Source organism: Leptonychotes weddellii, chromosome 11 (genome assembly GCF_054177405.1).
Source record: "Leptonychotes weddellii isolate Sample4059 chromosome 11, ASM5417740v2, whole genome shotgun sequence".
Taxonomy (NCBI): Eukaryota; Metazoa; Chordata; class Mammalia; order Carnivora; family Phocidae; genus Leptonychotes; species Leptonychotes weddellii.
The window spans coordinates 37,888,857-37,914,994 of NC_138379.1; the positions used below are offsets into that span (position 1 = coordinate 37,888,857).

The 26,138-nt window shown below is 43.9% G+C and overlaps 2 long non-coding RNA genes across 21 annotated transcripts in view; one reads left to right on the plus strand and one right to left on the minus strand.

The window, feature by feature from the left end:
• The window catches only part of LOC115936660 (uncharacterized), a 105,887-nt gene that overhangs the window by 34,136 nt on the left and 45,613 nt on the right, over positions 1–26,138 (minus strand). For 10 of the 20 annotated variants that reach the window (XR_014138672.1, XR_014138670.1, XR_014138665.1 and 7 more), the window contains one exon: positions 21,001–21,170. This is a non-coding gene — a long non-coding RNA (uncharacterized LOC115936660). Of the gene's footprint in view, positions 1–14,802; positions 14,978–21,000; positions 21,171–24,624; positions 24,692–26,138 lie in introns of those variants that run through there. The other 10 variants (XR_014138671.1, XR_014138669.1, XR_014138667.1 and 7 more) reach the window with 4 other exon arrangements.
• LOC145716055 (uncharacterized) lies at positions 6,594–9,463 on the plus strand. The gene is made up of 3 exons (XR_014138385.1): positions 6,594–7,036; positions 7,596–7,638; positions 9,379–9,463. It is a non-coding gene; the product is annotated as an uncharacterized LOC145716055 (long non-coding RNA).

Consider the following 26,138-nt stretch of genomic DNA (forward strand, 5'->3'; position numbering starts at 1 on the left):
AATTACAAGGGCAGACATGGGGTTCTGTTAGAAAGAGGAAGAAAGAAAACCATGTCGAGTAAACAAATACCAATGTCTACTCATCCGCTGAGAATCTGCAGGCTCCTCTGTGCTACAGGCCAATTTTCTGCTGCCTGACTTACTCAGGCCCACATACTGAACAGTCAGATTTTGCTGAAAGAAAGGTGATCTTTGTGCCTTACTGGGACTACCTTTTTTTTTTTTTTTTTTTTTTGTCTCTTTCACCTACATTCCTTCCTTTCCTCTTCTATTGCTTTTTTGACAATAAACCTGGGCTCCTTTTACTTCCCCGTGGAGAAGACTTCCATTCTTTCATCCCACCACACCTCTTAGGCATTATTAGGCCACATGGGATTACAAAGCAGTTACACTATTGATCCATAAATAAAACTCTACCAAGTTCCCAATCAAATTGGTTAGAAAGTTATAAAGGCATTTCCAAAATATATCCATAAAACTCTAGGGATATTTCACCAGAAAAGAGGATTCTGTGGTCAGGTAAGTTTGGCAATGTTGCATATGCTTTCTTTCCTTCTCTTATGGATTGTAGATTCAGAAGCTCTGACAAGTCTTCCAGGTGAACAAATTAACTCAGAATGAGTTCTGAAATCAAACTGCCTATGTTCAAATCTGGGTTCTACCACCTCCCAGGTGTGTAAATGCTTTAAACCTCTGTTTTGTCATTCAAGAAAAGAGTCTAATGGTATTATTTAATGGGGGTTGCTGTGAGAAGGTAAGATAATCCATGGGAAGCTATTAGCACAACTTTTCTTCACTCATTTAACAAATATTTTTTGACTACCTAGTATGGGCTAAGGTCCCAGGTCTCATGGAGCCTACGTTCTTTTTTTTTTTTTTAAGATTTTATTTATTTGTTTGAGAGAGAGTAAGAGAGGGATCACAGAGGCAGAGGGAGAGGGAGAAGCAGACTCACCGCTGAGCAGAGAGCCCGACCCGGGGCTCAATCCCAGGACCCTGAGATCATGACCTGAGGAGAAGGCAGACGTTTAACCGACTGAGCCACCCAGGTGCCCCTGGAGCCTACGTTCTAATGGAGGAGCAAGGGGACAGACAATAAACAAGGAAATAAACAGAATAATTTCAGGTAGTGACAAGAACTATGAGTAAAAGAAAATGTGATGACGTTATAAAGAATAACTAGGATGGGAATGGCTGTTTTAGATGGGAAAGTTGGAGAAAGCATATCTGAGGAAGGCATTTTACCTGAGACCTGAGACAGAATGAGACCGGAGTCATTTCTCCACTCATTCAGTCATTCATTCAACAAATGTTTGTTGAGCACTTACTATGTGTCAGGACGGTTTCAGGCACAGAAGAACAGGAAACAAAATTAGATCAGGATACCTGTGCTAACAAGAGTCCACATTCCAGTGTGGGAAGACAAAAATAAAAAGGAAAATATATAGTGTGCCAAAATGGTAACAAGCGCTATGGGGAAAAGCAGGGGGGAAAAGGGAAAGACTGTCTAATTTTAACTTTATTTTTATTTATTTATTTTTAAACATTTTATCTATTTACTTGACAGAGAGAGAGCACAAGCAGGGGGGCGCGGCAGGCAGAGGGAGAAGCAGACTCCCCGCTGAGCAGGGAGCCCGAAGCGGGGCTCGATCCCAGGACCCTGGGATCATGACCCGAGCCGAAAGCAGATGCTTAACTGACTGAGCCACCCAGGTGCCCCTCATTTTAACTTTAAAGTTTAAACAGGGTGGTTCAGATGGTTAAGCGTCTGCCTTCGGCTCAGGTCATGATCCCAGGGTCCTGGGATCGAGTCCCGCATCGGGCTCCCTGCTAGGCGGGGAGCCTGCTTCTCCCTCTGCCTCTGCCTCTCTCTCTCTCTCTGACTCTCATGAATAAATAAATAAAACATTTAAAAAAAATAAAGTTTAAACAGGGTTGCAGGGATCCTTCACTGAAATGGTGACACATAAGCAACGAAAGACCTGAAAGAGATGAGAAAGTGAATCTTGCAGAAACCTAGAGGAAGATAATTCTAGGCAGGAGGAAATAGCAAGTGCAAAAGCCCTGGGGCCACAGCGTGCCTGATAATATTCAAGAAGAGCAAAGGGATAGAATGCTCAAAGGAGAGTAAGTAAAAGGGAGAGTGGTAAGAAACAAAGTGCCAGATCATATAAGGAGAAGCAAAGGTCTGGAGTAAAATTCTTCCAGGCAGATGGAATAGCAACTGCTACGGCGCTGAATCAGGACCAAGGCTGGCCTCTCTGAGCAACAGAAAAGTGGCTGAAAGAGATGGAGTACACTAAGCAAGAGGAAGAGCTGAGATGAGGTACAAGATGTCATCTGGGTCAGATCGTATAGAGCGTTATATGATAATGACAGGCCAGTGTATGAAATGTATATCTACGTATTTTTTTCTAAGTACACTGAAAAAAACAGCTATAACGATTGCTGTTATTCATGAGACATTACTCTGCTGCACAGATTGAGAAATGCCAGCCTAGAGACAATATTAACTAACCCTCCTGCTCATCCCCTGTATCAGTCCCCAAGTGCTATGAATCCTACCACAGTAGGACCATCGCAGGAACTTGCTAACAGGTCTGCCCAAACTCCACTTTTCTATTTCTTAGGTTGCAGATGGATCAAATCATTCCTCTCCTCAAAACTTTCCTGATTTGTTTACTTGCAGAATCAAGTCCATGCCCAGGAGCTAGCAAGGATTTCAAGGTCTCCCTCCACATATCCCCGTTAAAGGAGCAGGCTGGACAAATTGTGCTCCAACTGCTACATGTATGTTCAGAGCTCTACCATTAGCTCATGCCATTCCCCCAGTCGGAGCTCCCCTTCCTTGCATTTGTTTCTTGTGGGAAGTCTTCTCTTCCTTCGAAGACAGCAGGGTTCCTACTCCTCTAGAGTTGGGCTTGATATTCCTAAGCAGAGTCAGTCCCTCACTCTTTCATCCATGTACCCACCCATGTTACATGTGCCCCGATGTGCTGTGTTTGTCGGACTGCCTTTCCATAGTTGTTGTCGTGTCTCTTACTCCCATTAGACTGTAAGCACATTGAAAGCAAGGCCTTTGTTTTCATCACGTCTCCTAGACCTAGTGCCTAGGACAATTGCAAGCACAGTGCAGGTGCTCAATAAGTTGCTGATGAAATAAAATTTTAAGAGCCAAGAATGTGACAAATACCTTTACATAAAGCACTGGGACACAAAGAGAATAATAATAATAATACAGCCATGCTGTCAAGGAGGTTAGAAGCCAGTAACAATAGCGCCGCTGACAAGAGTCCTAACTATGGCACAAGAGCCAGCCATGTGGGCTCATACACGGTGTAACACAGCAGCCCAATGAGGTAGGTCTTGTGACGCCCCCCCCCAAGTTTACAGAATGAGGTTAAGTCACTTGTGCATGTTTGTAGAGTAAGCCACAGGATTCAGATTTAGGTCCCTGCAGCTTCCAAGCCTGTGCTTTTTTTTTTTTTTTTTTTTTTTTTTTACTATACATTGTATCAATTGGGATCTATTCTGGAGAATAAATAGGTTTCCAGAGGAAGGGCAATTTTATTTTTATTATTATTATTTTTTTTTTTTTTTACAAAGGATGAATGGAAGCGTGAACAAGCCAAACAGGGAATGGTGAAGCAACCCAGAGATTTGACAAAATCAGTAGGCTGCTCCCCTTGCTGCGTGGGTGAAACTGGGAGAAGACAGTGTTACCAGAGGCCTGAAACCTGAGCTGTCAGGCAGAGGAAGCTAGAAGCGCTGCTGGAACTGCCCAAGGGAGAGCTGGGGCCAGGTAGGGAGAGGCTGTCCAGTGGGACCCCACCAGATTCCACAGAAAGCAGGCAAAGAGTGAGAAATACTTCGGCTTCTCTCTTCCCCTGCTTCCAAGCTTTGATGGTGTGTCCCATGGCCTTAACTATCAAGAGCCAACACACAAGAGAGCCCATGAGAGGCAATACAAGAGCACAGCATCAAAGGGTGAGGTTCGAGCTGAAACCAGAGCAAGCGAGCTACTTCTTTACCTGAGATCAAAGGACCAGGAAATGACATAGTACTCAAATTAGAGCTAGGAAGAACGACAAAGATATTAAGCAAATTCAGAAGAAAGGGAGATTTGCGGTGGCTGAAGTAGTGAGGGACAGACTTCACGCTCCTGAAGAAAGAACTGCTGTAGGTGAAGGAAAGAGAGTGGGATTTTCCTGCCGGTAAAGAATACTACTCATTGTTTCTAAAAGTCTTTCTACTCAGTAGGTAAGATGGAGTATCTATGATATATGTGCACAGTATAAAGAATAAAGAAAAGCAAACACATATACACTGTCCAAGCTCAGAAAGTGAAACATAATTATCTGTGATTTTAAAATGTTCTATTGTGGTTAAATAATGTGTATACACACAAACACACAATATTTATACACAAATGTGTGTGTGTATATAATAAAATATACCATGGGGTGCCTGGGTGGCTCAGTGGGTTAAGCGTCTGACTTTTGGTTTCAGCTCAGGTCATGATCTAAGGGTTGGGAGATTGAGCCCTAGCGGGCTCCACACTCAGCAGGGATTCTGCTGGAGATTCTCTCTCTCCCTTTCCCTTTGCCCCTCTCTCCACCCTCTCTCTCTCTCTCTCCCTCAAATAAATAAATCTTTGAAATATATATACCATTATAACCATTTTTTAAGTTTTGTTTTGCTTTTTTTTAGCAATCTCTACACCCAAGGTGGGACTCAAACTCATGACCCTGATATCAAGAGTCACATGCTCTTCTTTTTTTTTTTAAGATTTTATTTATTTATTTGACAGAGAGACACAGTGAGAGAGGGAACACAAGCAGGGGGAGTGGGAGAGAGAGAAGCAGGCTTCCTGCGGAGCAGGGAGCCCGATGTGGGGCTAGATGCCAGGATCATGACCTGAGCCGAAGGCAGATGCTTAACCCACTGAGCCACCCAGGCGCCCCAAGTCACATGCTCTTCTGACTGAGCTGGCCATGCCACCCCATTATAACCATTTTAAGTGTATAATTCATTAGTTATAGACATTAGTTACATTCACAATGCTGTGCGACCATCACCACTATCTGTTTCTGATACTTTTTCATCACCCCAAAGAAACTGTTACCATTAAGCAGTAACTCTCCATCCTCTCCTCCCCACATGCCCTGGTTATCAATTTACTTTAAAATGTATTTAAAGGGGCACCTGGGTGGCTCAGTCGTTAAGTATCTGCCTTCAGGTTGAGTGTGGAGATGACTTCAACAAGTAAATAAATAAAATAAACTTTTAAAAATGGAGAGAAGGGCGCCTGGGTGGCTCAGTCGGTTAAGCGTCTGCATTTGGCTCAGATCATGATCCCAGGGTCCTGGGATCAAGCCCCACATTGGGCTCCCTGCTCCTCGGGAAGCCTGCTTCTCCCTCTCCCACTCCCCCTCTTGTGTCCCTGCTCTCCCTATCTCTCTCTCTGTCAAATGAATTTAAAAAATCTTTAAAAAAATAAAAATAAAAATAAAAAAATATATATTTAAAAAATAAGATGAATTAATGGATGATCAGCAGAATGTTAATAGATAGATAGATATGCAGTAGTAAAATGTTACCAGAAGAATAGACATGTATAATATAATGGTGAAATCTAAGTGGTGGATATTCAGATGTCCTGTAAACTTTCTTCAACTTTATTGTATGTCTGAAATTTTCCTCAGTAAACTGTTGTAGGGGGAATGCTATGCTCAGGCCCTAGCCACAGAGATTCTGTTTTAATTGGCTATGTTTGGGCCTGGACATCAGATTTTTTTAAAAGCTCTCTGGATGATTCCAATGTGTGGCCAGGATTGAGGATTAAAGTACACCGAGGTCGGGGGGGGGGCGGGCGCCTGGGTGGCTCAGTTGGTTAAGTGGATGCCTTCGGCTCGGGTCATGACCTCAGGGTCATGGGATAGAGCCCTGCATGGGCTCCCAGGGACCCTGCTTCTTCCTCTCCCACTCCCCCTCTGCCCTGCTTGTGCTCTCTTGCTCGCTCTATCTCAAATAAATAAATAAAATCTTTTAAAAAAATAAAGTATGCCATGGGATGAGAGACCAAGAGTGAGCACAACAGGGCATGGGGTAAGCAAGAGGCATTCAAGGGGAAGAGAGCCTCCAGGCCGGGCTCATATGTGTTTTCTTTGGCTGGCCAGGCAGATGGTCCAGCTCCCTGTAAAACGAGGCAAGAAGCCACTACCCAGCAGGTCACTGAGAACATGGAATTGGTCAGGGTGCTCTGAACTTCTAAAATGGGCGTCGGAAGTTTATATTTAATTCAGCATTTAATTTGGCAAGATTCATCCTTTGCATTTGCTTTTTAAAAGGGTGTCTATTCTTTCAGAGTAATTTTTATCATGTTAGCTTCCTTTACCCTTGAAAACAGTTTAAGATCCATTTTTGACATGTACACACATACATTTTCATGTTTTTCTAACTCATCTTGAAGCCCTTTTTATGGAGATGAAGAGATGGGCTTGTTGGAGCAGAAAGAAAATATTGTAACCTGGGTGGCCGTGGGCTCCTGGATCAGCTGGGAGGGAACAAGAGAAAGCTAGGCTTCAGTAAGATAGGGGCCAGCAGTCAAGTTTAGTGGTCAGGCTTGGAAATTTGACCATTCCCAAGCAGCATCTGTAACCCAATGAACGAGTAAAAATGGCAATTGATGCTCCCCAGAGAACTGGTATCTACACTGCCCAACTAGGATACGCCTTCTGCAGTGGGGACAAATATCCTCTGTAACCCTTCTTCTGCCCTCTGCTGTTTTGAAATCTTTGGGGGTTATGGTGGTGTGTGAGATTGTTTGTCCCTGTGGCAAATGATCCCAGTTCATTTCAGCATGTGAAAGGAGACAGGAGCATTAACATCTGATCCCTTGTCATGGGACCCTGGCCTGGCTCAGTGCAAGTGCCAGCTGGAGGCAGAACAGGGCCCAAGGGCAGAGGCAGAGTGGCCTCCCTCTTCCACAGGAGGAAGAGGACCAAAGGTCAGCCCCAGAGCAGCTGTATCGCAGGTGAGATCTAAGGGGAAACTGCTGGGCTACAAGCCGGAAGCAAACAGAAGTTCAGGAGCCAGAGGAATGCAGGAGCTCGTCAGGAAGGGGGACGCAAGACAGGAAGGGAATGGAGCATGGACTGTCCGTGAAGCCCATTCTTGTTGGGGGCTCACCCTGCGGTGCTGGGGCAAGCAGGAAGGAGTTAGGAAGTGCAGGGTGGGATAATCTTTAAAAGAAAAAAGAAAAGAAAAGAGGCCTCAAACTATATTATCACACAGACTACTAAATGAGCCTCATTTTGATGACCCTGAGCCATGCAGAAGAGGTTAAAGGTGGTATTTCCCATTTTAAAAGTAAGGGAAGTTTCTAAAACATTTTAGAAAAGTCTGCAAATAATATGGTTAAAAAAAATAGTAAGAGGTCCTTTTACCCTTGAAAGGATAACCTTCAGGCTACCAGGAAAACTCACATATGTGTAATCCCACATTGCCCCCATAAATCTAGGAAGCTGCGGCAGCAATTCAGAGAAGTGGAGGCATAACTTTTTAAATTTGGATGTCTTCTTTCTCCCTGCTAGGGTGACAGCTATTTTCCTTTCTTCCTCGTTTTTCAGTTGTGAGGTATGTAAATATTCTTATAGAGCTTTGACTTAATTTAGAAATTTTGGAAGCTTTCTTTTTTGTTTTTTTTCCAAGATTTACTTATTTATTTTGAGAGAGAGAGAGAGAGGGAGAGAGAGAGAGTGCAAGCAGGGGGAGAGGGAGCAGGAGGAGGGGCAGAGGGAGAGAATCCTTCAAGCAGACTTCCCACTGAGCATGGAGCAGGACACCAAGGGCTTAATCCCACAATCCCATGAGATCACCACCTGAGCCAAAACCAAGAGCCAGAAGCTCAAACAACGGAGCTACCCAGGCACTCTAAATTTTGGAAACTTTCAAGGAAGGACTACAATGGGCTGGCATAAACCATGTGTTTATTTGCTATGTCCAGAGGGCTGTGACAGTGTAACTGGTCCCCCAGTGTAGGAAGATAGATCCCTGAGGCCACAGGGGGTAGGAAAGGAGTGTCCCAAAGGGAAGAGTCTGCAGTTTTCAGAAGTAGGAGTGTGGGAAAGAATGCGTGGCAGATATCTACCACAATCCATCAAGTTTACACAGGTGAGAGGGAAATAGCAGAGACCTGCACCCATGCTCGTCTACCTCTAAATGTTTTTTATTCCTACTCAAGTGTCTCCTTTGCTTGGGGAAAACATTTTTGGTTGCTGCCAAACTCCTGATATTCCACTGTGTCTGTCCTCTCTCATACCCTGCTTTTACCGCCAGCCTGGAGTCCGCTTGGGTGGAAATGCAGCATATAATAGGCCCAGAGTTAATCATCTGCAGGTTTCCCCTGATAAGTCACAGTATGTTTGCTGCTCTCCTTCCAAGAGTCAACAGCAGCTGTGGGGATGTGCCGAGAGTGGCCTATGGCCCCTCAGAGCACTGGCCCAGATGGGAGGTAGTGTGCTGGGGAGCCTCTCCGAACACCACCATCTGGAATGCTTCTGTTGCCCTGAAGGCACTTGTCTGCATCTCCAATGGACACAGCTTAGGGATGCCAAAAATCGAGTCAAGTTCACTGGATGTACAAATGGCCTGACGTCAGTGGAATTTGCTCATAATTTAGGCCTCATGTGTGATGTACTGTCTGAACTCAAAGATCTGTCAAAATAATCAGGGCAAAAGAGGAGAAGGAAGAAGAAAAAGTGGAGGAAAGGGAGGAGAAAGAAGAGAAGAAGTGGAAGAAAAGGTAGATGAGAAGGAGAGGAGGAAATCAGGACAGGGCTGTGGCGGGACAGGTTCAGCTTTGGACTCCTGAGGCCAACGGTCCCTGTAAGTTTTCTGAAAGCAGCAGTGCCAAATAAAACACGGCCTTTTAAAGCAGTGAATTACGTGAGTGCAGAGCTGTTAAAATCAGTGCAGCAAAAATCCGACGGGGTTTGGCAAATGCCACAAAGTTCAAAATGATGATCACTTGTTCTGCCAAGACCCAAGGTTCCCCAGACGTGGTGGCCTGAGCAGAGTTATTCGGATATATGTCCAGATTGCCATTCTTTAAAACAAGGAATTTGCTGGGCGCCTGGGTGGCTCAGTTGGTTAAGCGACTGCCTTCGGCTCGGGTCATGATCCTGGAGTCCTGGGATCGAGTCCCACATCGGGCTCCCTGCTCAGCGGGGAGTCTGCTTCTCCCTCTGACCCTCCCCCCTCTCATGCTCTGTCTCTCATTCTCTCTCTCGCAAATAAATAAAATCTTAAAAAAAAAAAACAAGGAATTTGCTATTAAGAAACAGACATCTGTTGTTTTGCTTGCCCTGTGTCCAGAGGTGGATTTGTTGTAAAGCTGACCAAGTTTAAGCTTCCGAGCTCTTCACTTGCAAGGGGCCCTGTATGTGCTGGGAAATTCCAGGAGTGATGGAGTGTTCTGGATGGGGAGAGGAAGCCACCCGACAAGAAGCATTTTTATATATAAGCATTTCTGATAAATTGCCTAAACGGACCTCAGAAGAAAAGAACCCGAATCTCCAAGATTCCAGAATGATTTGATATTTATCTAGCTGTGTTCAAAGGGCCAGCTCTCCTCCCTGAATCTCCGAGATTCCAGTAATTGGTTGTGGTTTATTTTCTCAGTCTAAATAAAATTCAGTTTCAGACATATTTTTTAATTTGTAATTCTGTATTATTTTTATTAAAGAGGGCCCAAAATATAAAGCTTCAGGTTCCACAAAATCTGAAACAATCCCTATCTGCCTCTACTGGTTTTCTTCTGGTAAGCAAGACCCTACTTTGCGTGGAAAAGCCCTTCTACTCACTTAGGGGTAGGCACATGATCTAGGCCTCACCACACGGAGAGACAGAGATTGGTTGAGGAGTAAGCACGTGAGACAATTTAGGCCAATGAGAATCAGGGCTAGAATTGCTGGATCTTTCTCTTTTTGGGGGGAGGCGAGAGGGACGAGGGAGAAGAAGAGAGAGAATCTCAAGGGGCTCTATACTTAGAGTCCAATGTGGGGCTTGATCTCATAACCCTGAGATCATGACCTGAGCCGAAATCAAGAGTCAGATGCTTAAGTGACTGAGCCACCCTGGCACCCTTCTGGATCTTTCTACCATGGTTGTTCAGTTGTGAGAATGCAAGTCTGACATTGCCAACATTCATTTTGCTGCTACTAAAAGAACCTGCCTGAGAATAAAGTTAGCAGAGAAGAAAGCAAAGCTGAGATAAAAAGAAGCCAAGTCTTGGGGCACCTGGTGGCTCAGTCGTTAAGCATCTGCCTTCGGCTCAGGTTGTGATCCCAGGGTCCTGGGATCGAGCCCCGCATCGGGCTCCCTGCTCCTCGGGAAGCCTGCTTCTCCCTCTCCCACTCCCCCTGCTTGTGTTCCTTCTCTCCCTGTGTCTCTCTTTGTCAAATAAATAAATAAATAATCTTAAAAAATAATAATAACAAAAAAATAAAAAATAAAAAGAAGCCAAGTCCTGATAATGTCACTTTGTGCTCCTGAAACCAGCTATATTGAAGCTGATGTACAGAGAACCCTGGGCTTTTCAGATAGACATGTCAAGAAAGCCCTCTTTTTCACTTAAGCTAGTTTGAGTTGGGTTTCTGTAATTTGAAACCCAACTGAAAGTCTTAACTAATATAGGTCCCATCATGCTAGAAAAGGATGACTATTACTATTTCAGTTCATAAGGTGGCAATGTAGAGTGTTTGCCTCTTCCTCCCCCAGCTTTATTGAGATGTAATTGACATATAAAATTGTATAACTTTAAGGTGTATAACTTGATGATTTGATAGAACTCTTTTTATATTTGCCTCTTAATAATTGTAATAATAGGTAATCCGTATTGATTACTCTTATTAAAGGCTTAAATAACCCACTGTAACTTTAAAGCAACTTTATGAGATGTATACTATTATTATCATACCCATTTTACTAAAGAGAAAATTGAGGCAGTTAAATAACTTGTCCAATTGGTATGCACTCTGGTTTTAGACCTTGGGGATTGCTAATCATTACACTGTGCTACTTGAGCCTACTGATTCAGAGGTTATTAACTTCATTTTAAGAGCTCTCAAACCAAGACCTCATTAATTATTGTCAGCCTAGGGATCAGATGCCCTGAATGAATGCCAGAGGTGGGTAATACGATACACTCTCCTCAGAATCACCTAAGAGTGACAGGCACCAAGAACATAATAAACTCTTAACCAATACATGTATACTAGCTAATGGGACCCAACATCATACCATTCTCTTGTTTAGGAAATTCCTGAATGGTCTCTCACACATACTTCCCTTTGTGCTTTTTCCCTTAATTCATCCCATGACTACATACCTCCCTGGTATCAGTACTGACAATTTCTAGTTGTAGCTCATCCATCATCCCCAACCTTTCTGATGCGCTGTCATTGAAATTGATGGGGAACCCCAACATGATTCCCCACTTCCATGGTCTTCATGCTGAACATAGGTGAATGGCCCGAGGGTTCCCAATCTGTCTTAAACCATCACCACTATGCCCCCAAACTGGATAACACAGTTTTCTACAATTCCTTCTTCTTGTGCTCTTCCAGACTGATTTCTAGGACTACCTCTGTTTCTTTTCTGTCTGTATCTCCAGCCTGACAAGTTTACAGAGTAAAATCCTGGGTCCCACTGTCACCAAACCAAGTATCTTAGACTTGAATCCATGATGACACAGGCCTTTCATTTTTTTTTTAAGATTTTTTTAATTTATTTATTTGAGAGAGAGAGAATGAGAGACAGAGAGCAGGAGAGGGAGGAGGGTCAGAGGGAGAAGCAGGCTCCCTGCCGAGCAGGGAGCCCGATGCGGGACTCGATCCCGGGACTCCAGGATCATGACCTGAGCCGAAGGCAGTCACTTAACCAACTGAGCCACCCAGGCGCCCAGGCCTTTCATTTTTCAGGAAACATTCACTGAGCACCTACTAGGCATCAGGGATTCAGGGATGAATATGATACAGTTCTTTCTGAAAGCTCCTAAACTATTGAAGAGAGGTTGGATAAGACAGAGGTCAAAAAGTTCCCACAAATAAAGTGACTTGAAATCACAGTAGAGGAAGGTGACAACTCATGGAAAGGACCGAGGAGGCTTGTTGATGAATTGCAGATACAGTGGCAGGGAAACTGGTCTTGAAGTGTCAGTAGGAATTAGCAGGCAAAGAAGAAAGATGAGGATTCCAAGGAGATACTTTCCTCTTTTCCTGAAATTGTGATAAGCCTAAGGTTTGGGAGGATGGGTTGGGTTGGCTGGGGAGACCAGCATTTTGGAAAAGTTTTTTTGTTTTTTTTTTAAGATTTATTTATTTATTTTAGAGAGAGAGGGGTTGGGGAGGGACAGAGGGAGAAAGAGAATCCTGAAGCAGTCTCCCCACTGAGTGCAGAGCCCTATGTGGGATTTGATCCCAGGACCCTGAGATGACCTGAGCTGAAATCAAGAGTCAGCTGTTTAACTGACTGAGCCACCCAGGCACCCCTGGAAAAGTTTATTCTTTTAAAGAGTAGGGATCTGGCCATGGGCACTCTAATCAAGATAATGGCCCTCTCAATTCCATGACTGTTATTAAAATACTACAAGATCTGCACTGATATTTGAATAATGATACCCTCTATATCTGGTTGAATGGTGGCCTCCAAAAAGATATGTCCATGTCCTAATACCTAGCTCCTGTGAATGTTATCTTATTTGGAAAAAAGCTCTTTGCAGCTGTAATTAAGTTAAGGATATTGAGATAAGATCATCCTGGATTATCCTGGTGGGCCATAAATCCAGTGATGAGAGGCCTTAGAAGAGACAGAAGAGAAGATGGGGACAAAGAGAAGACCATGTGAAGTTGGAGGAGGAGACTAGAGTTTTGCAGCCACAAGGCAAGGTATGTCTGGGGCCACCAGAAGCTGTAAGAGGTGAGGAAGGATTCTCCTCTAGAGCTTTCAGAAGGAGCGTGGCCCTGCTGACACCTTGATTTCAGTCTTCTGGCCTCCAGAAGGTTGAGAAAGTAAATATATTGTTTTAAGCCAGCAGGTTTGTGGTAATTTGTTATGGCATCTTTAGAAAACTTACACACTCTCTTTCTAATAGGGTATGCTTAATGGTCACTTCTCAGAGAGGATACAATTTTCAAAAGTGTATAGTGGTGTAATTTGGGCAAGGTAACTTAATCCTTATGAGGATTTCTCACCTGAAAACATGGAAATAGTAGCCCTATCCTCACAGAATGTTTAGACTATTAAACGAGATAAAATAAAACTAGCCAGCAGACAACTGGCAAAAAAAGCAGGTGCTCAAAGATTTATCCTTTTTTTTTTTTTTTAAATTTTATTTATTTATTCATGAGAGACAGAGAGAGAGAGGCAGAGGGAGAAGCAGGCTCCCAAGGAGCAGGGAGCCCGATGCGGCACTCGATCCCAGGACCCTGAGATCATGACCGGAGCCAAAGGCAGATGCTTAACCATCTGAGCCACCCAGGCGCCCTCAAAGATTTATCCTTTTAAGAGTAAGACCTGACACATACAGCACAGACATACACCCTAGTGAAACAAGGCCTCCCAGGAGAGAGCAGGGATGGTGAACGTGCAAAGTCAGGGCCTGTCTCAGAATCTCTTTTGAATGTAACCACTTGACACCCATCTGGTGTCAGCGCCTGTTCTCACCAACTAACCACTGCCCTATCCCCCAACCTTCTCTACTTCCTGTTTACGTAGATGGCTGCTTCCTGGCCAAGGGAACTGAACTGTTTCAGCCAGACTGCCTTTCCTCTGGACCTATGCCAAGAATACTTTCTTTGCTTAACTCTCATTCTGCTTTCTTCTTGCCTTAGAAGCCATCACATTACTGGGGAGCAAACTGCTGCCCCGAGCAATCCCCAGCTAAGCAGTTGGTTCTCTTCCTGGCTACTGATTGAATCAGATGGACATGAGGAAAAAAAAAACAACTATTCAAGTATTATGTAGCCATCAAGAAATCTGTCCATCCCTGCTCGCTGCAGGCCCTCCAAGCTATTGGTACTGATGCCTTTTTATTCAGTCGTGCTGGTCACAATGCCTCCAGGCCCAGCCCTAACCTGTTTGTGTGAAGCAGTCCTGACTGAGATGGGTAGGATAGCAGTAGGTTGAATTTGACTAGAAGGCCATTTTAGTAGATGGTTGAAATGACTTAATTTGTGGTTCTCAATATGAGGCCAACGTCGAAATCATCTGAGAGTCTCTTTCAAAATAAACAAGCAAACATTTAGAACTGGAGGGTAGGCATGGGTACTTTGAAAAAAAGTCCCCAGATGATAATGTTTTCCCCCACTACTCCAGGCTTATCATCCTTAACACAGCAGATAAGAATGAGGACTCTGGGGCGCCTGGGTGGCTCAGTTGGTTAAGCGACTGCCTTCGGCTCAGGTCATGATCCTGGAGTCCCTGGATCGAGTCCCGCATCGGGCTCCCTGCTCGGCAGGGAGTCTGCTTCGCCCTCTGACCCTATCCCCTCTCATGTGTTCTCTCTCATTCTCTCTCTCTCAAATAAATAAATAAAATCTTTAAAAAAAAAAAAAAAGAATGAGGACTCTGGAGCCTGACTGGATTCCAGTTCTGTCTTTGACACCTATAAGCTGTGTGACATTGCACATGTTACTTTAGCTCTCTGTGCTTCAATTTCCTCATCTGTAAAACAGTAGTACTGATACCTACCTTCATCACAGAATTGTGAGGAATGAATGAGTCAGCATGTGAAAAGCACTTAGACTATATAACTGTTAGCTATTATTATCATTACTTTTATTGTATTTATTGACCTGCTGGAGGGAGAGGAAGTTGGCCAGAGGCTGGGATACCTTAATTAGTGATTTGAAGGTGACACAGGTAGAAGTGATGGCAGAGTTCACGGTACGACAGTGAAAGTGGGTCGTGGGAGCTGAAATGGAAAAAAAAACATCATTGGAAAGAGAAAATTTGGAGCAACAAAGTGCATGCTCTCTGGGATTAGAGTTTAGTCCTACCTTCACTACTTAATGGGTGACATGACCGTGAGCAATTCACTTAAATTGCTTCCTCATTTGTAAAATGGAGATGATAATAAGAATGATCGAGCGTACCGGACTGTCATGGAATCAAATGAGTTAATACATGAAATGCTGATTTCTTAGACTAGTGACTGGCATGTAGCAAGTGTTAGCTTTTATTCTTATCATTTTTACTAGAGATGAGAAGGTCAAGGAACTGAGAGGCCAATTGTTAGCTGGACATTGGCATTATTTGAGGTGACAGCAAGTTTTGAGGTAAACAGGAACACTGTGAGCCACATGTCAAAGGCTTCCATGAATGAGATGGCCAAGAGGCTGATAGTAAAGCAAAGAGAAGGTGGAGAGTAATTATAGCCAAATGGCATTAGCCTCCAATGGCTGAGTCTTTCACAAGAGTGTGGAGGCATGTACTGGGAGCAAAGGAGACCCGCCACCACATCCTGGTCCTGAATGGAGGAAATCAAATAAAGCCAAGAGTTAGAGGGAACAGTCAGAGAAGGTACTGAGGCTATAGAGGGTTCTCTGGCGAGGGAATGACAGTCCAGATGGCGTGGTAAGAGTTTGGAAGGTAAAGTAAGGATGGGGCTAGGGCTATGTTTGCTAAACATCATAGTGCCATGGACAATATATGGTATAGGTCAGCACCATCAACTAAAACCTTAGGCAGTGATGGAAATGTTCCATATCTGCATTGTCCAATATGGTAGACATAAGCCATATGTGGCTATTGAGCCCTTGAAATGAGGCTAGTCCAATCAGTGATCCTAAATCATGACTGAGGGATTTTTTTCCTCAGTGAAGATGTAGAACTCCAGGCCCCACTTTCATCTACTTAACTAGAATCTCTGTGGTTTGGTCAGAGATCCCCAGGTGACAAATACACAGCCAGATTTAGGAACTGCTACATGATCTAAGGAGGTTGGAGAAAATGGGTATCCATTTGGGCATAAATATAGGAAGGGCTATCACGGAAGGTCTGATTTGGAAGGGTTTCAACTTTTTAATTTATTCTGAGTGGCATGGATCACATTGATAGTTTTATTTTGATAATGTTTGGCTTGTTTGACATAAATTCAAAACTGAAAGAACGTAATAGTAGAGAAAATTGTATTACAGTTAAGTTAAAGGTTAGCACTAGTGTTCCTATTAGGGTAGAATTAACTGCTTGAGAAGAAATATTTGGATAACTGCTTGTGAGAGTATAAAGTGTGAGAGTGGGAATCTGCTCTGCATAAAAGGGAAAGAGAATTTGAAATCTGGAGGCCCTGTGGGATGAATAAAGTTAGGGTAGAGAAAGCAATGGGGAGAGAAGTCATACAAGACGGCAGTGGGCTATATGGGGTACCATACAATGTAATAGCACCTGCCCTGAAAAGGCTTAGTAAAGTCCACCAAATTTAAGTGTTCATTGTCCTCTCTGTGCTTCAGTTTCCCCATCAGTAAACCAGTAGTAATAATACCGCCCACTATGTAACACCCACAGATTTTTTAGTTGGGAGTAACATGTGAAGAAGCTGAGTTTTCTAGCTTTTGACAAAACGTGGTTTGAATAATTTCCTTACACCCTACACAAAAATAGACTCAAAATAGGTGAAAGCCTAAATGTGAGACAGGAACCTAGAGGAGAACACAGGCAGCAACCTCTGTGACCTTGGCCACAGCAACTTCTTGCTAGACACGTCTCCAAAGGCAAGGGAAACAAAGGCAAAAATGAACTATCGGGACTTCATCAAGATAAAAAGCTTTTGCACAGCAAAAGGAACAGCTGACAAAACCAAAAGACAACCCACAAAATAGGAGAAGATATTTGTTAATGTCTTATCAGATAAAGGGCTAGTACCCAAAATCTATAAAGAACTTATCAAACATGTGTCAACAGACACATGAAAAAATGCTCAACATCACTCGGCATCAGGGAAATACAAATCAAAACCACAGTGAGATACCACCTCACACCAGTCAGAATGGCAAAATTTAACCACTCAGGAAATGGCAGATGTTGGTGAGGATGCGGAGAAAGGGGGACCCTCCTACACTGCTGGTGGGAATGCAAGCTGGTGTAGCCACTCTGGAAAACAGTATGGAGGTTCCTCAAAGAGTTGAAAATAGAGGGGTGCCTGGGTGGCTCAGTCGTTAGGCGTCTGCCTTCGGCTCAGGTCATGATCCCAGGGTCCTGGGATCGAGCCTCACATCGGGCTCCCTGCTCAGTGGGGAGTCTGCTTCTCCCTCTCCCACTCCACCCGCTGTGTTCCCTCTCTCTCTGTCAAATAAATAAATAAAATATTTAAAAAAAAAAAAAGAGCTGAAAATAGAGCTACCCTACGATGCAGCAACTGCACTACTGGGGATTTACCCCAAAGATACAAATGTAGGGATCCGAAGGGGTACGTGCACCCCAATGTTTATAGCAGCGATGTCCACAATAGCCAAACTATGGAAAGAGCCCAGATGTCCACCCACAGATAAATGGATTAGGAAGATGTACACACACACACACACGCACACACACACACACACACACAAATGGAATACTACTCAGTCATCAAAAATGAAATCTTGCTATTTGCAACGATGTGGATGGAACTAGAGGTTATTATGCTAAGCGAAATAAGTCAAAGAGAGAAAGATAATTATCATATGATCTCACTCATATGTGGAACTTAAGAAACAAAACAGAGGATCATAGGGGAAGAGGAAAAAATCAAACAAGATGAAATGAGAGAGGGAGACAAACCATAAGAGACTCTTGATCATAGGAAACAAACTGAGGGTTGCTGGAGGGGAGGGGGGTGCAGGGATGGGGTAACTCGGTGATGGGCATTAAGGAGGGCATGTGATGTAATGAGCAACGGGTATTATATAGGACTGATGAATCACTGACCTCTACCTCTGAAGCTAATAATACATTATATTTCTTAATTGAATTTAAATTAAAAAAACAACAAAAACATAAAGTTAATCTAAAGCAAAAAAACCCCAAAACCCAAAACCCAAAACAAAACCAAAAAACTTGGGTTGAACAGGGGCAAGTTAGAGCTAGCACACCGATGCAGAAGGCTGGAGGCAGAGAGGTTTAGGAAAGTAGAAACCTCTGAAAATTCCCAAAAGGCTGGGGAAAGCTTTGTGTTACTCCATGTTATGGAATCAGGTAGTCGAGACCATCTCATCTAGCTCTCATTGGTCAGGGAAGCCTCAGCTTCCATCTGGGTAAGAGCAGGAAAGAAAGCAAAACAGAAAATGGCCTGTGGGTCCTGCTACTAGAACCACCTGACTCTTAGGCTAGCCATATAAGCCACTGTGCACTCATGGGCCTGCCTGCTAGTTTCTCGGTCTCTGGGGCTGGTCAGAGTGGCCTGGTCAGCTCTGGCCTCAGCTCTTATCACTCCGTCAAGGAGTGTCACAAGGAAGGATGTAGATAAGTATTGTAGATCCTCTTTCCTAACCCCCTAGAGTCTAGGGGGTTAGGGAAGAGAGACAGCAGTGTGGGCCTGAGTGATTAGGTATCTGATCTGCACTTGAGAGAGGCCAGATTAGGCCAGGTAGGGCCACAAGCAAAAGTTGAGGCCCAGGAGGTAGGGACAGCTTCAGGGTGCTGGGGTACAGAGTTCCCCAGAGCATTTGGGATATAACTGAGACAGGAAAAAAGAGCAAATGTATTCCAAGAATATATGTCAGCAACTGAGCCTTAGATACCAAATCTGCATTAAGTCCAAGGAACAAGGAATGGTCAGAAATGGAAGCCCAGTGTCAGGAGCAAGTAAATGCAGAAACAGAACAGAAAACAGGGTCAAGGCAGGAATGAGCAAAAGGTACAGGATTTCTAGCCACAGTTGGAGGTTACCTGGGGCTTCCTCTCCTTAATGGGAGGTAGAGCTTGGGGGAAAAGCGTATGCCGTGCACATTAAAACAGATCTTTTTGTATGTGTGTTCAACATACACAAAATTTACCATTTACTGATTTTTAAACATGCAGTTCAGTGGTATTAAGTACATTCACATTGGAGTACAACATCCCCACTATCCATCTCCAGAACTTCTTCATCATCCCAAACTAAAGCTCCATATCCATGAAACAACTCCCCATTTCCCCTGCCCCAGGCCCTGGCAACCACTGTTATACTTTCTGTTTCTATGAATTTGACTACTCTATGTACTCCATTTAAGTGGAATCATACACTATTTGTCGATTTATGTCTGGTTTATGAAACATAGCTTTTTTAAAAAGATTTTATTTATTTATTAACCATGAATCATGGAACACTACACCAAAAATTAATGATGTACTGTATGGTGACTAACATAATAAAAAAAAAAAGATTTTATTTATTTATTTGGGAGAGAGAGAGAGCACAAGCAGGACCAGGGGCAGAGGGAGAAGCAGACTCCCCCCTGAGCAGGGAGCCCGACATGGGGCTCAATCCCAGGATGCTGGGATCATGACCTGAGCCATAGGCCCCTTAAGTTCCTAAGGAATCTGTTGTCAAATGAGCCCCAGGTCATGCCTCTATTAGGTCTTTCAATAAACCAACCATCAGGCCCTTATCCAACCCCCGGTTGTGATTCTCCCCTTGATGGAGATGAGCAAGTCAAGAGCAAGTTAGTCAAGAGCAAGATGGTCCATTTTCTCCCTTTCCATCATTTCTGCTGGTGCTGTCAATTTGCCTCCTCTGTCCCCCAGTGTTGATCACCATACCAATGTTAGGTCTATTGGTGATCAACACTGGGGGACAGAGGAGGCAAATCAAATTGTTCCTCCGCAGAGTGAAAGCATTTCCAACAAATCATAGGTAGTCTGGCATCTAAACAAGTGCATTTGGACTCAGATAACCATGAAGCTCTTTTCATTAACTAAGGTTTGATTTGGTCTGGGACTCCCTTGATGATACCACTTATCTCAGCCTCCCTCACCTATCTGATTTGTGCCCAGAGTAAGAATGATATACCCTTCCACTGCCCAGCACCACCTGACTCTCACCTTAAGATAGTCGGTGGGCGGGCGCCTGGGTGGCTCAGTTGGTTAAGCGACTGCCTTCGGCTCAGGTCATGATCCTGGAGTCCCGGGATCGAGTCCCGCATCGGGCTCCCTGCTTGGCAGGGAGCCTGCTTCTCCCTCCCCCCTCTCATGTGCTCTCTGTCTCTCTCATTCTCTCTGTCTCAGATAAATAAATAAAATCTTTAAAAAAAAAAAGATAGTTGGTGGGGCCTGCTTGACTCTTGTTCTTGGGGTAGTAAGTTCAAGCCCCACATTGGGTGTAGAGATTACTTAAAAAAAATAAAAATAAAATCTTTTTAAAAAACGGGGAAAGATAGTCCTCTGATTTTCCAGCATCAGGCATCTGCCCTCCTCCTAGGATTAGGGCCTATTTCATCATCCCCTCTGTGTTCAAGGGTGCCAACCATCTCTCTACGGCCCCAATCATTGGTTCAGATGGTCCTCTACACCATTTTTCCTAGAAGGCCTAAGAATCTTCATGCAAATCAGATGCCTGGGGGCTGCTGTGACATCCCAGGACTCTCAAGGCCATATGCAATCGAGTCTCACCATGACCCTTGTGACTTGTGGATTTTACTTTTGAAAGAGATGATGGAGGGGCAAGTTGAAGACTGTAGTCTCATGACCAGACACTGCCACAGGGCTTTGCTGAAAGGCTCTTGTCAACCAGAGAAATTTAAACACTATCACCCTCATGGTCTGACAGTGAACAATGAGGAGGAGGAAAGCACATGGGCTTTGGCAAAAACTGTGATTCAGACCCTAATTCCTTCATCTACTAGTTGGGTGACCTTCACAAATGATTTATCTGGCTAAGCCACAGTTTTATCATTTGTAAAACCGGAATAATATTATACCTAGTATGTAGAGCATATCAGTTTGTATTAGCACTGGCTCTGAGAAACAGAAATACAATAGAAGTGATTTAAGCAATATTTTATTTTTCTTTCACATTAAGTCCTGAGTTAGAAAATGCAGAGCTTCTCCACAATGTTCTCAGGGACCCCCGGCTCATCTCACTGTTCTTCATTCCTCAGTGTGGCCCTCGCTCTCATGGTCCAAGATGGTAACTAGGGCGGCAACCATCACATCTGTGTTCCAGGAAGCAGGATGGAGGATGGGATGAAGAAGAGGAAAAGAGCATGTACCATTTATCTTTTGAGGACAACTGCCAGAAGCTGCCATACAACACTTCTGCTTATATCTCACTGACAAGAACTTAGTTGCCTGGTCATATCTAGCTGCAAGGGAGGTTGGGAAATACCAGGCAGCCTTGGGTACAGCTAAAACTTGGGAATCCTATTACTAGGAGAGAGGAGCGAGGTGTTTTGGAGAGGACAGTCTGAGGCTATGTTAAAGACTCAAGTGCTTATAAAGATTCAAGAGTTCCATCAATACATGTCAGTTAATTTTAGTATTCTTCATTGAGGAGTAACTCAGGGAAGCAGGGGTAAGAGTGTCCCCTTAAAGAAGAGAAAATGTAGCTTTCATTCTATCTTTTGTCTTCTTTTTCTTTCAAGTCTTTATTTACATTTCAGCTAGTTAGCATACAGTGTAATACTAGTTTCAGGTGTCCAATATAGTGATTCAACACTTCCCACACAGCCCCCTGGCGTTCCTAACAGCAAGTGCCCTCTTTAATCCCCACCAGCTATTTAAGCCATCCCCCTGCCCACCTCCCCTTTGGTAACCATCAGTTCTCTATAGTTAAGAGTTAGCTTCTTGGTTTACCTCTCTCTTTTTTCCCCTTTGCTCATTTGTTTTGTTTCTTAAATTCCACATACGATCTTTTGTCTTAAGATAGTGACTCATCCCAGACATTGTGGCCTATGAGGTGTTGACTTAAAATATTCAAAGTTGTTATCTCCTTTACAGAATTAAGTGATACTCTAATGAGACTGAACTTGCTTTGAGAGTCTCATATTGACTCAGTATAAGCCAACTACTGGCATGGCAAGGCAGACTCTCAGAAGGGAGCATATCAATATCCTAACCATATAGTCCCTAAAAGGGACGATTTTCAAAATATCTGTGTATATCCTCATACCCCATTCCCCATCACTATGACGGTTTCCTTTTCTGTAGAATCTTCCACTGTCTAGCGCCTGCTTAGCACTGTCTTTAACGTGAATCGGACTTGCCCTCTGCCCTCAGCTTACGTTCAGTCTGCGATGCAGCAAAGTGCCTAGAGAATCTTGCTTCTTCTCTACCTTAATAATTCTTGTACTGAGCCTGGGTGGCTCAGTTGGTTAAGCGACTGCCTTCGGCTCAGGTCATGATCCTGAAGTCCCGGGATCGAGTCCCACATCGGGCTCCCTGCTCGGCGGGGAGTCTGCTTCTCCCTCGGACCCTCCCCCCTCTCATGCTCTCTCTCTCTCATTCTCTCTCTCAAATAAATAAATAAAAACCTAAAAAAAAAAAATTCTTGTATCACTCACTAACTGAGATGATCTCTTTCATTCTAGAGAGCAAAGCCCCTAATAACATTCAGAGAAAACCCAAGGTACTGGCATTGGAAGAACTGGTTAATTAACTGGGGACAATTAGGACAGAATTCCAGAATTACAGGGACATGGTGGTCAGATTTCAGTCTAATGGCCTTCAAGAGGCTATTTTAGCAGAACTCCATCCCATCTTTCTTTCTATTGAAATATTACATTGCATCCCAATACGTAGAACTAATAATGGCAGAGCTGGCCTGATTGTAGGTGGGAAGAGCCCAAAGCCCAGCCCACTCAGCTTGCCTCTTACCAAGCACCTTCACTCCCATGTGAGGAGTCTCTGGGTACCTCCATAAAACTCTAGGGCTCTATCCAGTCATCTCAGTTTGAACATCCCCATTTTGGTCCATTCCCTTGCTTTAAGGCTGGTCAGGTGAAGGGGAAAGAAAAGAGTTTTAGGGCGCCTGGGTGGCTCAGTCGTTAAGCGTCTGCCTTCGGCTCAGGTCATGATCCCAGGGTCCTGGGATGGAGTCCCACATCGGGCTCGCTGCTCCGCGGGAAACCTCCTTCTCCCTCTCCCACTCCCCCTGCTTGTGTTCCTGCTCTCGCTATGTCTCTCTCTGTCAAATAAATAAATAAAATCTTTAAAAAAAAAAGAAAAGAAAAGAGTTTTAGAAACAGGCAGTCCAGGTGTGAAATGTTGAGATCTTACTAGCTGTGTGATGTTTGGCCACAACTTTCCCATTTGTAAAAGGGGGATTATAAAAGCTGTTTTCCTGGGGCGCCTGGGTGGCTCAGTTGGTTAAGCAACTGCCTTCGGCTCAGGTCATGATCCTGGAGTCCCGGGATCGAGTCCCGCATCAGGCTCCCTGCTCGGCGGGGAGCCTGCTTCTCCCTCTGACCCTCCCCCCTCTCATGTGCTCTCTGTCTCTGTCTCAAATAAATAAATAAAATCTTTAAAAAAAAAAAAAAAGCTGTTTTCCTGCATTATAATGAGAATTAAAGTAAGTTTAAGATATAAAGTTTCCAACACCAAAGCAGGTTCTCAGTAAATGTTTCCTTCCCCTTAAAATAAGATGACATCTAGCACATCTTTCTTTCTTTCTTTTCTTTTTTAAGTTTTTATTTTAATTCCAGTTAGTTAACATACAGTGTTATACGAGTTTCAGGGGTACAATATAGTAATTCAACACTTCCATACATTACCCTGGAGACATCTAGCACATCTGAACAGATGTTGAAGATCTTCTCCCCACCACATTGATCACTGTGTCTGTAGATGACTGTGCCTTTATGCAAGTATCTGAGAAGGCATGAGCGTGCCTTTATGTACATATCTCAACAGCTCTGGCACCTCTGAGTAGTTTTAGGAACTGGCAGCTAATGATTATTGTAGTTTGTGTAAACTGTCCTCAGGCATTAATCGAGTTAATGAAAGTACTATCAGATAAGGCTGTGACACAGAATGGACAGATAAGCTTCCTACGTTTGAAAGCATTCATCAAAGAAAAACTGGATCTATGAGCTGGCAATCACAATAAAAAATCTGAATGTGAAGAAATAAAGAAAAGTTTCTCCTACCCAGCAGTTTGGGCAGAGCAACCAGAGTACTTGTATGCTCAGTGTATGGCACCTCGGGTCAGTTTATATAAAGGTCAAATTAGGTGAAGGGAGCCAGTGAGGCCAGAGAACAACTCCTCCAGCATGGGATTCATGGACACCATCACAAAGAAGATGGCTCCAGCCTGGGATCTGAGGGAGTTTACTAAATTCTAAATTCTGGTTTAGAAGCAGAGAGCAGCACATAATGGATAATGGTTGTTGAAGGTGAAATAAGAGCCCCCAAAGATACACATATGCTATCTCTGGAACCTATGAATATATCACGTCACAGGGCAAGGGAACTCATGGAACCATGGCAAGGGTTGCAAATAGAATTAATGTTGCAAATCAGCTGACTTTAATATAAGGCAATTATCCTGGATTATTCTGGTGGGCCCTCTGTAATCATAAGGGTCCTTAATATAGAAGAGGGAAGCAGAAAAGTCAGAAGGAAATGTGATGCCAGACATAGAGGGTAGAGTGACTCCATGTGAGGACTCACCCTGCCATTGCTGGTTTTGAGGATGGAAAGGGGCCATGAGCCAGGAAATGCAGGTGGGCTCTAGAAGCTGGAAAAGTAAGGAAAAAGATTGTCCCCTCCAGGGCCTCTAGAAAGGAACACAGCCCTACTGACACCTCAATTTTAGCCCAGTGACGCCAATTTTGCTCTTTTGATCTCTAGAACTACGGGATCATAAATTTGGGTTGTTTAAGCCACCAAGGTTGTGATCATTTGTAATTGCAGCATAAAGAACTAATACAACAGGTGATAGGCAAAAACTGGGGGGTCAGGGGGATTTTGCACCAGTGAGCCCAGCCGTGGGAAACTAAATGTTACAGAAACTGGGGAGGTAAAGCCAAATGTGTCAGGGCTTACGGTAGCTTAATAGCCAGCTCTCTGGCTTATTGGCTTGTTTGTTGGCTAAATTGGATTTGGCCACTCCTTACAATCCCAACGTGTAGAGAAAAGGCAGCACACAATATGGGCAAACTTTCCTAGTCAGTTACCCTATGATCTTGGAAACTAATGGTCTCCGGAGCCCCCATTATAGTCACTGCTGGGGAATTCTACAGGCTTCCTGACACTTAAGCTATCAGAACTGCTTCTCAGATAGACTGAGTGCCTGTCTTGCTCTTAAAAATTCTCAGAAACTCAGTCTATTTTGTTTCCATCTTCAGAGCTGAGAAGAAAAAAAAAATACCTATATGCAAGTGAATAACACAAGATGATCACATTATTAATGATAACAATAGATATCATTTGAGTTTCCTAAGCACACTTCACAAAACTCGATAAACCTCATTTCTTTTAGTCATTATGATCCCATAAGGTACACACTATTATTATCTTCATCTTACAGGTACAAGGAGTAAAATCCAGAGCGATTAATGAACCTACCCTAAATTATACAGCTAGCAAGCAGAAACCCAGCTCAACCTTAACTCCAAAGCCCATGCACTGTCTCCCATGGCCTTGAGTACCACACTACTTCTCCACAATTAGCTGCAGATTGGGAAGCTCCAGCTTTCTGTAGCTCTCCCAACACCAGGGCAGAGATTCTGACTTAAAGTCACTTCCAGCACTAAAATAGCAAACATGGTTCAGAAATCGAACATGTTTTTCCACCCTAACTCCCATGCTAAATTGGTGTACTCAGTGTCATTCCCTTCTTAGGCTCCCAGTCAAATAATCCCTCTCTTCCTGGCCTGACTTCCCATCCCCACTTCCGTATTCCCTCTCAAACCCCATTTGCCATGACTGATGGAGGAGAGAAGGGGAAAGGAGAGAGGGCAGAGGAAGACAGGGACCGGGCTAGGCTGATGGAGTGGTAAGCATCCTGAGCCCTGTGTAAGAATGGGCAGCACTGGTGCCCAGCAGATCTAGAAGCTAAAGGCTGGGGTCCTTTAGTTCAGAGTCAAAACTAGCTCCCAGCTCAAGCCACACCCCAGGCCTTCTCTTCCCTACATGCCTCCACCCCCGTCCTGCTTGGGATTCCCAGATCCATCGTACCAGAA